Raw genomic sequence first — 11,853 nt, 5'->3', positions numbered from 1 at the left:
TCCCGGCGAGCAGCGCCGCCGCCGGCGGTCGGATTCGATCTGAACCGCCCGATCCGAAACTGACGCGTGAGATTAGATCCAGATCGGGATAGGTCCGGATCGTTAGATCTAGATCCGACGGTCCATACGCGTAGATACTGCTTTGGCCGGCAGTTTTGCTAAAGAGCCCCTGCCCTTCCTTGAATTCAACCCACCGTCCTAGCCTGTTCAAAAATATTTCCAGTTAGGTCCAGTTTTTAACGTTTAGACCCCTGACCTTTTTAAAAATCTAACCTGCAGACCAGAGCTGTAGTTTTTGCACGTTAGACCCTGGATCTACCCGGTAATTATGTTTAGGCCCTCGGTTTTTCAGAAAAACCCCAGAAACTTAGTTTTTCTTGCAGAAAAGCCCCTAGATCTTGTTTTAGGCCTAGTTTTCGCGTTCTAGCTCCGTTTTAGGCGTTCTTTATGTCCACGCGATCGTTGTAACACGTAGAATAGTTCTAGCTTAGTTTTGTTTGCTATTTTTATGTATTGTTATACTGTTTCTTAGTGTTAGCCTTTGTTTGCATGTATGTTTATGTTGTGTATTGTTTTTGGCCATGTGTTCGTGAGTAGACGTTGATCCATCTGAAGAGCCCCAGTACTAGTACCCAGAGCAGCCATATTCAGATCTGTTTGAGCAGTAGCAGGAGCAGTTTGAGGAAGGCAAGTATAACATGAACAACACCCATCACCTTTAAATACAATTTCATACTGCATTTTAATACTGTATGCCTATAAGGACTTTCCTAGCCACTTCATATCCTTTATATATATCCCTTGGGTTGCATTTTGGTTAGTGGTGCTAGGTACCGCGCTATAACACACTTGGTCCTTTTTAATTAATTTGATTAATGGTATATGCAATTTAATTCTGGGAGTGGCCCGTTTGAGTGGCTCACGTCTCGTTAAAATATGTTTTGTTAGAAACATGGTTTAGGGGGCCAGCACGGTGCTTACTGCTGGGTTGGCCACTCTCCATAAGGACCGGTTCATAGAGCGACAACCTAGGACAACAGCGCTACCACAAGACTGGAATGGGACGGTCTTGGCTTACTAATTAGGTCATTTTGGTTCGGGAGTAACTTACCGACGGGGCAAGAGGGGGGTCGAGCTTCAATGGTCCCTGTGCTACGAGGCTTGGTCTGTGTTATCTTGTACCCCCTCGAGGTGGGCACCATCGTTGCATTGCCTGAATCTTTAGCGGTTACCCCTTACCAACGTGGTCCTTTGTAACGGCCTCGTAGTGAGTTTGCTAGTCATCTCACCTAAGGAAGTGTGATGAACAACTAGCATAGCTCACGACTTGTGGGTAAAGATGTGCAACCTCTGCAGAGTGTAAAACTAGTATACTAGCCGTGTTCATGGTCATGAGAGGCCCAGATCCTCCTTTTGATTAGTGGGGTTATCTTCCTTTGTTTAGGAGGGTTTCTCCGGGTGGCTTGGTTTGGTTTGGTTCTCAGTAGTATCATAATTTAATTTTGATTAAGTACTATGTAACTGGGTTTATGGTAATTCACCCCCTTGTAGTAATTAGCTTTAATAAAACTTTGCCCAGACTTAAAAGCTAATGCAGTTGAGTCGGCCAACCTTAGAGCCTCATAGTTTGTGTTATACTTGTTGAGTACAAGTTGTGTACTCACAGTTGTCTTCTCTACACTTTTTCCTCTTGTCCTTTTTGGGGATACTCTACTGCTGCTCAGTTCCTGCCAACGCGAGGGAGTTCACCCAGAGCTACCAGGAGTACGAGGACTTCTAGGCGTTCGTCTCCCAGACAACGTCCCTGTGGCGCCCTGCTTCCGAGAGTTTCTCGTATATGTTTTTACGCTTTCGCTGTATCAGACATTTTGTCATTATTGTAATAAATAACATTCGTACTCGCTTTATTATATCTTTTACGTGATATGTGCTGTGATATATTGTTTATTCTGTGGTATATACGTGTGACTTGATCCTGGCACGTATATGATTGCTCAGTTTATGTCCTTTTATAAACCGGGTGTTACACTCTACACTCTCTTGTGACTTGTACTCCTTAGGGTAGTGGAGCATACCCAGGCACCATGCTCGCATATGAGGTCACTACCCTAGCACCCCCGGGTCCCCCACCCTAAGGAGTACAAGTCACAAGAGGGTGAAGAGAGAGAGGCTTTCAAGTGGTGTGTGTGGTGAGAGTGGTGGGAGGCCCCTTATATAGTGCTTGAGGTCAGTTCCCCGCAAATCTATATATGGAAACGTGCCTAACCGACCTCTAGAGGATAGGATCAAGCTTCCCGCCAAAACTCAGCCTCGGTGGCTGCCAGGTGGGGTCGGCCGACACCCCCTTGGCGCCATTTCCCACCAACCTTCGCTGGTACACTGCCTGGTGGGTCCTGATGTCAGATGGTCGGTGCCGGGGCTTGGTTGGTCGGTTTGGCCTGGTTTGTAGGCCTCCTTTGCTCATGTTTCGCATGACACGATCGTCTGTAACTTCTGTGTGCGTATTCGTCATGTTTTCGTCTTATTCCGGACTTGTGCTCCTGAAATCATAAATTCTCGAAAACAACTGTGGAGCTAGGTTAGTGATACAAATATGCGAGTAAGAGGTATAGTTTTCCTTCTTTTATGAGTATAGTTGATGGTCATATTTCGCACTTAACGACCGTCAACAACACCCTCAAGCTAGCCTTTTACTCGTCCCTGAGCAAAACAATGCGCTTGTTGTTGATCAGGAGTTGCTACAATGTTGAATTTTCAACTTATACTTAGGCACAACTAAATGCTTCTTACCTTGATTTTGAATAAGCTGGCTTTTGTTCTAACCTCTTACCTTACTCCTTTGGAGCTTTTAGCTTCACCTCATCTTTGGCAGTTGAGAGTCAGAACGGTATCATGGAGTGCTCATATTTCTTTCTCTTTAGTTCAACCGTCAATCCGGAGGTTTTGTAAAGTTTGTCAAAAAAATTTATAAAGTTCCTCGGATGATCTCTCAGATCTCTCAATGTGTATGATTCCACACCAAGGCTTTTCATTCTGCCTTTCTTCCTCAACCTATCTCTAATGGCTGTTTTTGTGGAGCTATAGGTATGGAGGATTTGAAGGCATACCTGCTTCTCATATTTTGCTAAGTCAAAGACCGGATCCAAAGGAGAAACAAGTCATAAACCTTGATCAAGATGTGCAAGTGTGTGGATATTTTTGGTGGATGGTGTATGAACTCCTTTGTATGCATCATCTCTCTCTTTTTCTTTCTTTTTGGATAAGGGGCTATCTTTTCTTTCTTTTTTTTTGACATGCCTAAGCATGTGGCATACCTTCTTTGGGTATGCATCTTTTATTTCTCTTTTTTTTTGACATGCCGAAGCATGTGGCATACCTTCTTTGGGTATGTATCTTTTTATTTTCTTTTTGCATAGCCCCATATTTTTGATGTATTTTTGAGAGAGAGTGTTGTCATACATGATCATGGAGTTTTATTTTGTGGATGGATGGATATTTGCTTACTTCTAGTGTAGAAGCATGGCATGTGGTGGAAACGTATACGTGATCTTGATCATGGGAGTATGAAATGAATCTCACTAAGGGTCACAACAATTTGACAAAGCTCAATGAGATAGCAAGTTGCATATGTGGAAGTTTTTGCAATGAAAATCAACATATAGCTTTAGATAGGAATTTTATATCATCGAGGAACTTTATTATATTTTTGAGTTTTCAAAATTAAATACTCTGGATGTCAAGTATCACAAAAGAAAATATCATAGCAACTCTACTTAACCATATCATAGCTCACAACAACTTAGATTTGGATCATGCTTTTTGCTACCCATAAGTTTCAAGTTTAAGGTTTGAACAATTTAAGCCACCAAACCCAAAACTAGGTAGAGCATAAAAGTTGTAACTAAGCATATGAAGGAAATTAACAGAGCAACTATTCATCATCTCAACAAGGAAAACTTACACCATGCTTACTACACATATTAAAAGTTATTTTTGGTATTTTTTTTAAGTTTTGCAAAAAAAATTATTTGTTTTTAGTTATGCAGAATTTTTATGGATTTTCTGATTTTGCAAATTTTTATGGGTTTCATGGAAGGTTATGAAAGCAGTAAAGATAAGTGATACAAGTTACCTGTCGTGGGGGTCCTCCCCCAAGCTAGCTTCAGGCTTACTACGGCTGATCGGGGTTGCCCGTCCAACGGCAGTACGCCCTCCACTCCTCCTGTCACTACAACTGCAATTGCTCCATGTCGTGGATTCTTTCACAAGTGTGACGCTGCCATGCTTGGGTATTGTTGATGTGTTGGTTCAGCGTCTCTTGTATGTTGTCACCCTGCACCCACAGCTCATCTATCTGCTGGGTGATGGCACCGAAACCTCAGGACGAAGACGTCCGTCTGATGAGGTTCGGGGCTCCACCGGAGCTGGAACTGGTGGATTGACGACCTGGTGCCTGCCGTGTCCACTCCTCAGTGCTGGCACTGTTCCATGACGAACCACCGGCCTCATGCAGATATGAGTGATGTGGCTGCTGAGGCGGTAGTGTCGACTCTGCCTCCCTTCTGGTCCTGCTTCTTGTCATCCTGCCAGGCAAACCAGAAGATCTATGCCTACGACCCCCTTCTCGTGGAACGAGAGGGATGGTTAGCAAATGGCAACTATACAAATGGAACTCCGCATTAGGCAGCGGAATCTCATTTGTATAGCCCAAGTAAAAGAAAATCAAAGAGTCATTCAGGCCTTTCTTGAGTGTGTGACCTTGGATCAAATAGGCCTCATCGATATACGCACGGTCTCCCTCAATGAAAAGAATATAATTCCCCTCTAAGGCACCGATACGTGAAGCGATACGAGTAATCAAAGAAGTGCACTCAATAGGACCCGTCGTCTTGAAGTTCAAAAGCCATTGCTTAACCAAAGCTTGCATGGGGGAGATTTTGATCTTGTTGACCATGGCATAAAGAATGAGCAACTCATCGTTGCGCACGGGCCGGACATCATCTCTTGAAAAGAGAGTGATGGTCAACCACTTGTGCACCAACTGAAGAGTTGGATTATGAATGTCACCGCACCGAGGTGCGAACTTGCCATGGACAACTTGACCCAAAATCCGGCCCCAAAACTCATGACGATTAAAACCACCGCAAGCTTGGTCTAGAGAAATGGGCCAGTGTTTGTTGAAATCGAGGTGGCCGGCAAAAGTTTTCCAAGAAAGCAAATACTTTTTCTCGAAAAGTCGAAAGTAATCCCTGTTTTTCACCTCTCGAAGAGTGCAAAGAAATTGGATGGTGAGGAGTCGAGAACCATACTCCTCAACAGGAACGAAGTTATGCCATCCAATTTCGTGCCAAACGTTAGAGAAGTCTTCATACATACCTATTTTGATGAGGAGGTCCGGATAGAATGCTCGAGTGTGGACGAAGCTTCTGTTCTTGAGGATGGCGTATCCTTGTCATTCACAATCATCTCGCAAGTCAAGGTACGGTGCATCTTCCACATCAATCTCTATGACCCCGGCTTGCGGTTCAGCTTGCATCTCTTCATATTGTCCTTCTTCTTCGTAGTCCATCGTGCTTGGTGTAGGCGTAGGTTCGGATGTGTATGAGCTTGAGCCACCCCGCGAACGGGATGAACTTCCACCTGTCATCTTCTTGAATGCACCGAAAACCTTCCGCCCTATGCCTTTCATGATGGAACGAAAACAAGTGCAACTCGAAACGGGTTATGTTAGTGAAACTGAATTGAACGTTCTTACCCCGTGAGTTGCTCCTTCTTTCTTGCAGCAAAGAAATGAGAGAGAGAGAGAGGTCTCTTGAAATCAAATCTTGAGCAAAAATCCAATGAAAACCCGAGAGCAAAGTTTGAGAGAGTTTGAGAGAGAGAGAGAGTGAATGAGAGTTGAGTGTGAGAGCTCAAAACTCACTCCTCGGTCTCTATTTAAAGAGAGAAGCCCGGGCACAATGGCTAGAAGATAGGCATAATGGCTAGTAGCCGTTGGAGAAAGCTGACATGGGGGAGCTGATAGGTGGGGTCGGCGGCCAACCCTAGGGTTCGGCTGGCCCCCCTGTGGGGCCTCTGGCTGACATCCAGGGCCCAGGTGTCCTCCAACGGCTCTAAGTTTTGGAAACCTGAGTGCCCGGCCAAACTTTGTCTCGAAAGATGTTCAAATTTATTTTTCAAGGGATTTTCATGCTCGGAAATGTTTTTGGAATTCTGTGAAAAACAGAAAAGTGCTAGAAAAGTTTCTAGCATGCAAAGGTGTTTTGAAAATAACAATATGTAGTGGGAAAAATTGAAAAAAATTGAGAAAAGCAAAATGGTGGAGAGTGAATATGAGACACATACCGATTTACCTTCGGCAAGGGCTCGTCGTTTTGAGTCTGACGAGCGGGACCTTTCTCCTGCTGTATTTACCACTGCTCGGCTCGTCCTGGAGAATTGGACGCGGACGAGCTTGCGACCTTATGCCACACCTTCTTTGATCGTCTTCTCTTTGATTGTGTGGTCGTAGGTTTTGGTAGTGGGGATTCAAGTGCATCCCAAATTGCCTGCCCTTCATCATCCTGTCGGTTCAGGATGCGCTGCTCTTCCCCCTGTTCGAATCTGAAGAACATGTTCTCCTTCCCGACGCTGAAGCGGATTTCTCCTCTTCCCACGTCTATCCTTTCTCTGGTGTCCCTTAGGAATGGTCGCCCAAGAATGAGCTCGATTCCTAGGTCACCCTCTATATCCATGACCACAAAGTCTGCAAGGACGAAGGAGTCTCGCACGCGGACCAGGACATTATTGGCTATCCCTTCGGGATACCGGATTGTAGAGTCTGCGAGCTGCACACACATATATGTTGGGGAGAAAGCAGGGTATAAGAGTTTCTCGTATATTACCATGGGCATAATGTTGACACTGGCCCCCAGGTCGCAGAGTGCATGCTCAAAGTATTGATCGAAGATTGAGTAGCTACTAGGCCATCCTAAGTATCATCCTTTGGGGGATTGTACCTGCCTACATGCTTAGTGCGAGAAGTCTGCCGGGGAAGGTTGCCCCACCCGGTAGACACCATATTTGCAGTTTCATCGGGAGATTCAGGTTGCCCCGGGATCTTCCCGTTCTCAGAGACAAGAGCAGCAGCAGCGAGTTGAGCAAGTTGAGTTTCTATTATTTTGTTAAACTTAATTGGTTTTTATGAGTAGAAGAAAGAGTTTCAACTTTTGCATGTATGCTTTCCAAAATTTTATCATTGGCAGCAAGCTTTATGTTTAATGATTCGTTGATTTTAGCTTGGCCAAAGACTAAGTCTCTCAAGGAGGGTTGGTTCGAATTTAAATTTGAATTGAAATTTGAGTTAAAATTGTTACCTCCTCCTTGGAATGGTGGGCGTGCTTGACCCCACCCCTGGCCTCCTTGTGGACGGAACCCGGTGTTGTTGTTATTGTAGGCTGCATCTTCTCAGGTCTCGGGGCAATCATTCCCCGAGTGTCCACCGTCACCACAAACCTCACACATGAAGTACGAGTTCATAGCATGGACAGGAACAGGTATCTGTGGCCGGTTCCCTTCATCAAGCTTCTTCATTAGGAGGTCTAGCTTGGCAGCGAGCATGTACGTTTCCTTGATGGTATGCATTCCGCCCTTGGTTCTGGGCTGGGAACGCTCCTCGTTCCAGCCCTGGTTGGAGACCATCTTCTCGATTAAGGCCGTAGCCTTGGCGATTGTCAAGTCGAGATAGGCTCCTCCAGCAGCAGCATCAAGGTGGGCTCTGGATGTTGTCGTTAGCCAGTTGTAGAAGCTTTGGAGCACGAGCCACTCGTCCATCCCATGATGAGGACAGGCGACTATGTATTCTTGTAGTCTCTCCTAAGCTTCTAGGATGGATTCCATCCCTGTCTGCTGGAAACTTGAAATTCTTCCATGCAGGGCATTGGTTTTGCCCAACGGGAAGAATTTAGCGAGGAACGCCATGGAACATTTGTCCCACGTGCTGACGGCTTCCTTATTCTGATAAAACCACGGTTTCACTTTCCCAGGAGGGAGAAAGGAAACAGGCAGAGCCTGATGGCGTCAGCCGTAACGCCCCGTATGGTTACGGTCTTGCAGAGCTCCAGAAAGTTCTGGAGATGGGCATTGGCGTCCTCATTTGGCTTGCCACAGAATGGGCTAGCCTGCACCATGTTAATGAGGCCAGACTTCAGCTCAAAGTTCACGTCCCCAACATCAACGTTGGGTCCAGTTGCCACAATGGCAGCTAAGGGGACGGAGAAGTCGCGGAGAGTCTTCTCAACCATGAGTTCAGTGATTGATGGTGCTTGGGAAGTTGGTTTGCTTGTCAACTGCGAGATCGGAGGAGGGACGATGTGAGGTCGGACCCTTCTCACGAGCTTCTCGGGATTTTCAACAAAATTTGTCAGCAAGGAGAAACCAGACATACACTACCCTATTTTCATCCAATCAGGAGAAAACAAAAAGATAAACACATTAGACTATATAAGCAGTAGCTACCTCTTACTTATATTGCCATGTTTATGTACTTTAGTAAATAACTTTACACCTAGTGCCATCCCTGGCAACGGCGCCAGAAATGCTTGTTGACATTTCTTAGCGTCGCTGTTGACGGTCGTTAAGTGCGAAATATGACCATCAACTATACTCATTAAAGAAGGAAAACTATACCTCTTACTCGCATATTTGTATCACTAACCTAACTCCACAGTTGTTTTTGAGAATTTAAGATTTCAGGAGCACAAGTCCGGAATAAGATGAAAACACGATGAATACGTAGACAGAAGTCACAGACGATCGTGTCCTGTGTAACATGAGCAAAGGAGGCCCACAAATCAGACCAAACCGACCAACCAAGCCCCGACACCAACCATCTGACATCAGGACCCACCAGGCAGCATTCCAGAGAAGGTCGGTGGAAAATGGCGCCAAGGGGGGGTCGGCCGACCCCACCTGTAGGCCTCCGAGGCTGAGTTTTGGCGGAAAGCTTGTTCTTATCCTCCTGAGGTCGGTTAGGCATGTTTCCATGTATAGAGATGGCGGGAAGCGACCTCTCAAGGTATAAAAGGGGCCTCCCACCACTCTCTCCCACAAACCACTTGGAAGCCTCTCTCTCTCGACACCCTCTTTTGACTAGTACTCCTTAGGGTAGTGGAGCTAGGCTAGTACTTCATCTCCTTAGCGAATCCAGTCGTCCTCGGGGTTGGCGAGCAATCCTCGGCCTCTTGTATGGCTTTGTATTCCAACTTTCTTTATGCTAATCATTCAGAGTTCGTTCTTGGGTTATCTTGCTATGTTCGTAGCTTGCTTAGCCTTGATCAGTGTTTATGCAAGTTATAGTAGTTGCATGCTTAGACCAGATGATCTTGGTAAGGATATCGGTTTGTTGTGCTTTCGGGCTTGTCTTAGCATCTTACCTGTCATCCGAAGGGTGGGGGACCCGGGGGTGCTAGGGTAGTGACCTCATATGCGGCCATGGTGCCCGGGTATGCGGGATCCTTCGAATATGATGGTGCTCCACGGTGTGACTAGGGTAGACCGCAGGTGATGATAGCCCTGTCCATCCACCAGGAAGCTGCTTCTCGGTTAGCGTACTCCCCGACGTTCAGGTACGGTGTAGGAGTTCATGCAAAGATGAAACGGGACTAGATGTTCTCCAGTGCAGGTCATTGTCCCCGATGCCTCTAATTTCCCGGCACCTGCAGCTCTAAGCAACACAGCTAATGTAACTTATCCGCTAACATGATTAATATAATAGGAATCTTTGCCTATGCTCCCACTAACCTTAGGATTGCTTGTTTATTCTTTATTCATGAGAGTTTGCTGTTTTGTGTGTGTCACATTACCCCTGATTATCCTTATTTTATATCACTTACCCCTGTATAGTTAGTGGTCTTCATCTTGCTCATATGTGTTACGGTTATGTAACTAAGTAAATACACTTTACACAACCTAGCCATCCCTTGAGAAAATATAAATAACGATACCCTGAATACTTCCGGGTGAAATGCTACAACGGTATATCCGTGCGCTTGCGGACCCTTCTGTAAATGTTAAGACATACCACACGGCATTTTTGAGGAGCCGTTGCTAGGAACTAACCACTCCTAGTGGCCACGCTAAGAAATGCCACCAAGCATTTCTGGCGCCATTGCCGGGGATGGCACTAGGTGTAAAGTTATTTACTAAAGTACATAAACATGGGAATATAAGTAAGAGGTAGCTACTGCTTATACAGTCTAATGTGTTTATCTTTTTGTTTTCTCCTGATTGGATGAAAATAGGGTAGTGTATGTCTGGTTTCTCCTTGCCGACAAATTTCGTTGAAAATCCCGAGAAGCTCGTGAGAAGGGTCCGACCTCACGTCATTCCTCCTCCGATCTCACAGTCGATAAGCGAACCAGCTTCCCAAGCACCATCAACTGAACTCATGGGTGAGAAGACTCTCTGCGACTTCTCCATCCCCTCAGCTGCCAATGTGGCAACTGGACCCAATGTTGATGTTGGGGACGTGAACTTTGAGCTGAAGTCCAACCTCATTAACATGGTGCAGGCTAGCCCATTCTATGGCAAGCCGAATGAGGACGCCAACGCCCATCTCCAGAATTTTCTGGAGTTATGCAAGACCGTAAGTCCATAACCATACGGGGCGTTACAGCTTGAAACGAACCGGGTTGTCGAACGGACAACCCGACTCCCTGTATCATCGTGATAGTCCCTGGATCAGTAGCTATCACATACAGAACTCATTTCAATTACATATCACAGTCATACTTCGCGATAAAACACAACAAAAGTTTAATTATTACATAATCCAGCGGATTGTGGTACGAAATTATCTAGTACAAGCCCATTGGGCTAAAAGGGAACAACCAGAAAACGGAAGCGGTAGCTAGACTTCTGGGGCATCCTTCATCTTGACGTCTTCTTTCATCCACAGGCAAACTTGAGCGAAGCACGAGTCGTCCTTAGTCCTTCCTTTAAAGTCATCGTCGATCTTCGAGTCGGATCCTGCATCTACCAAACTATCCCCAAGGACGGGATAGGTCCACGTCACCATCCGTATGCAAGCTTTAAGTGGATGCATTATGGTAAAAGTAATAGTCAATGGATAAGGCTAGGGTTTCCTATGCGTAGCATCAACAAGTATAGCATCTGCCAAGTCACCTGACGCGGGCCATTCCGGCATCCCGGACTCCCGGTCAACTCACACCTCCGAGACTCACCCAAGTCCCTGATAACCAAGTCGGTGCGAGAACTCCCTCTCCTCGCACCTCAGCTGCTATCCAAGCAGGAAAGTAGGCTAGAGGGAGGTAGAAAAGTATCAAGTCACACTAACTAATGGTAGTAACAGAAGAGTAGGAATGTACATGACCGAGTACGCGGCTATACGTATAGTTTTCACCCTGCAGGGGTTGTACACCTGTACCCACTCGCCCCGTCGCCAGCCAACAGACAACTCCGACTGATTCCGAGGCACCGATCTACTGAGAACAAGAACTAGCAGCCATGGCACCATCCTGCTTTCCCGGGTTTGGGCGCGTTCTCTCGCAAGAGGTCGCCCCGGGACTGTGAAGCCATCTAGAATAGTATTCCCATGAATCCCGCGAATCGGGGAACGTCAGGTCCACACCTGCTTCCCCTGCACTGATACTACATCTGCCTACAGGCTTGGCACCACGCTTACTAGCCTCGGACCGGATCCATCTGCATAATGGATAAGTGGTGTGCACGCTCACAAAGTCCCACTAATCATAGTTACACCAACCGGTTCCTTATATGCCGGGGCGAGCATCTCCGTCCTCATGCGTATCCGCCACAGTGGTCCGCGACTGGCACCCATTACAGGTAAGGCCC

The 11,853-nt window shown here is 46.2% G+C and overlaps 1 non-coding gene across 1 annotated transcript; it reads left to right on the top strand.

The window, feature by feature from the left end:
- Positions 1–7,810: 7,810 nt before the first annotated feature.
- LOC120693726 lies at positions 7,811–7,917 on the top strand. Its single transcript, XR_005683180.1, has one exon. It is a non-coding gene; the product is annotated as a small nucleolar RNA R71 (small nucleolar RNA).
- Positions 7,918–11,853: the final 3,936 nt, after the last annotated feature.

Source organism: Panicum virgatum, chromosome 9N (assembly GCF_016808335.1).
Source record: "Panicum virgatum strain AP13 chromosome 9N, P.virgatum_v5, whole genome shotgun sequence".
Classification (NCBI taxonomy): Eukaryota; Viridiplantae; Streptophyta; class Magnoliopsida; order Poales; family Poaceae; genus Panicum; species Panicum virgatum.
This window is presented reverse-complemented; position numbering and strand designations above follow the sequence as displayed.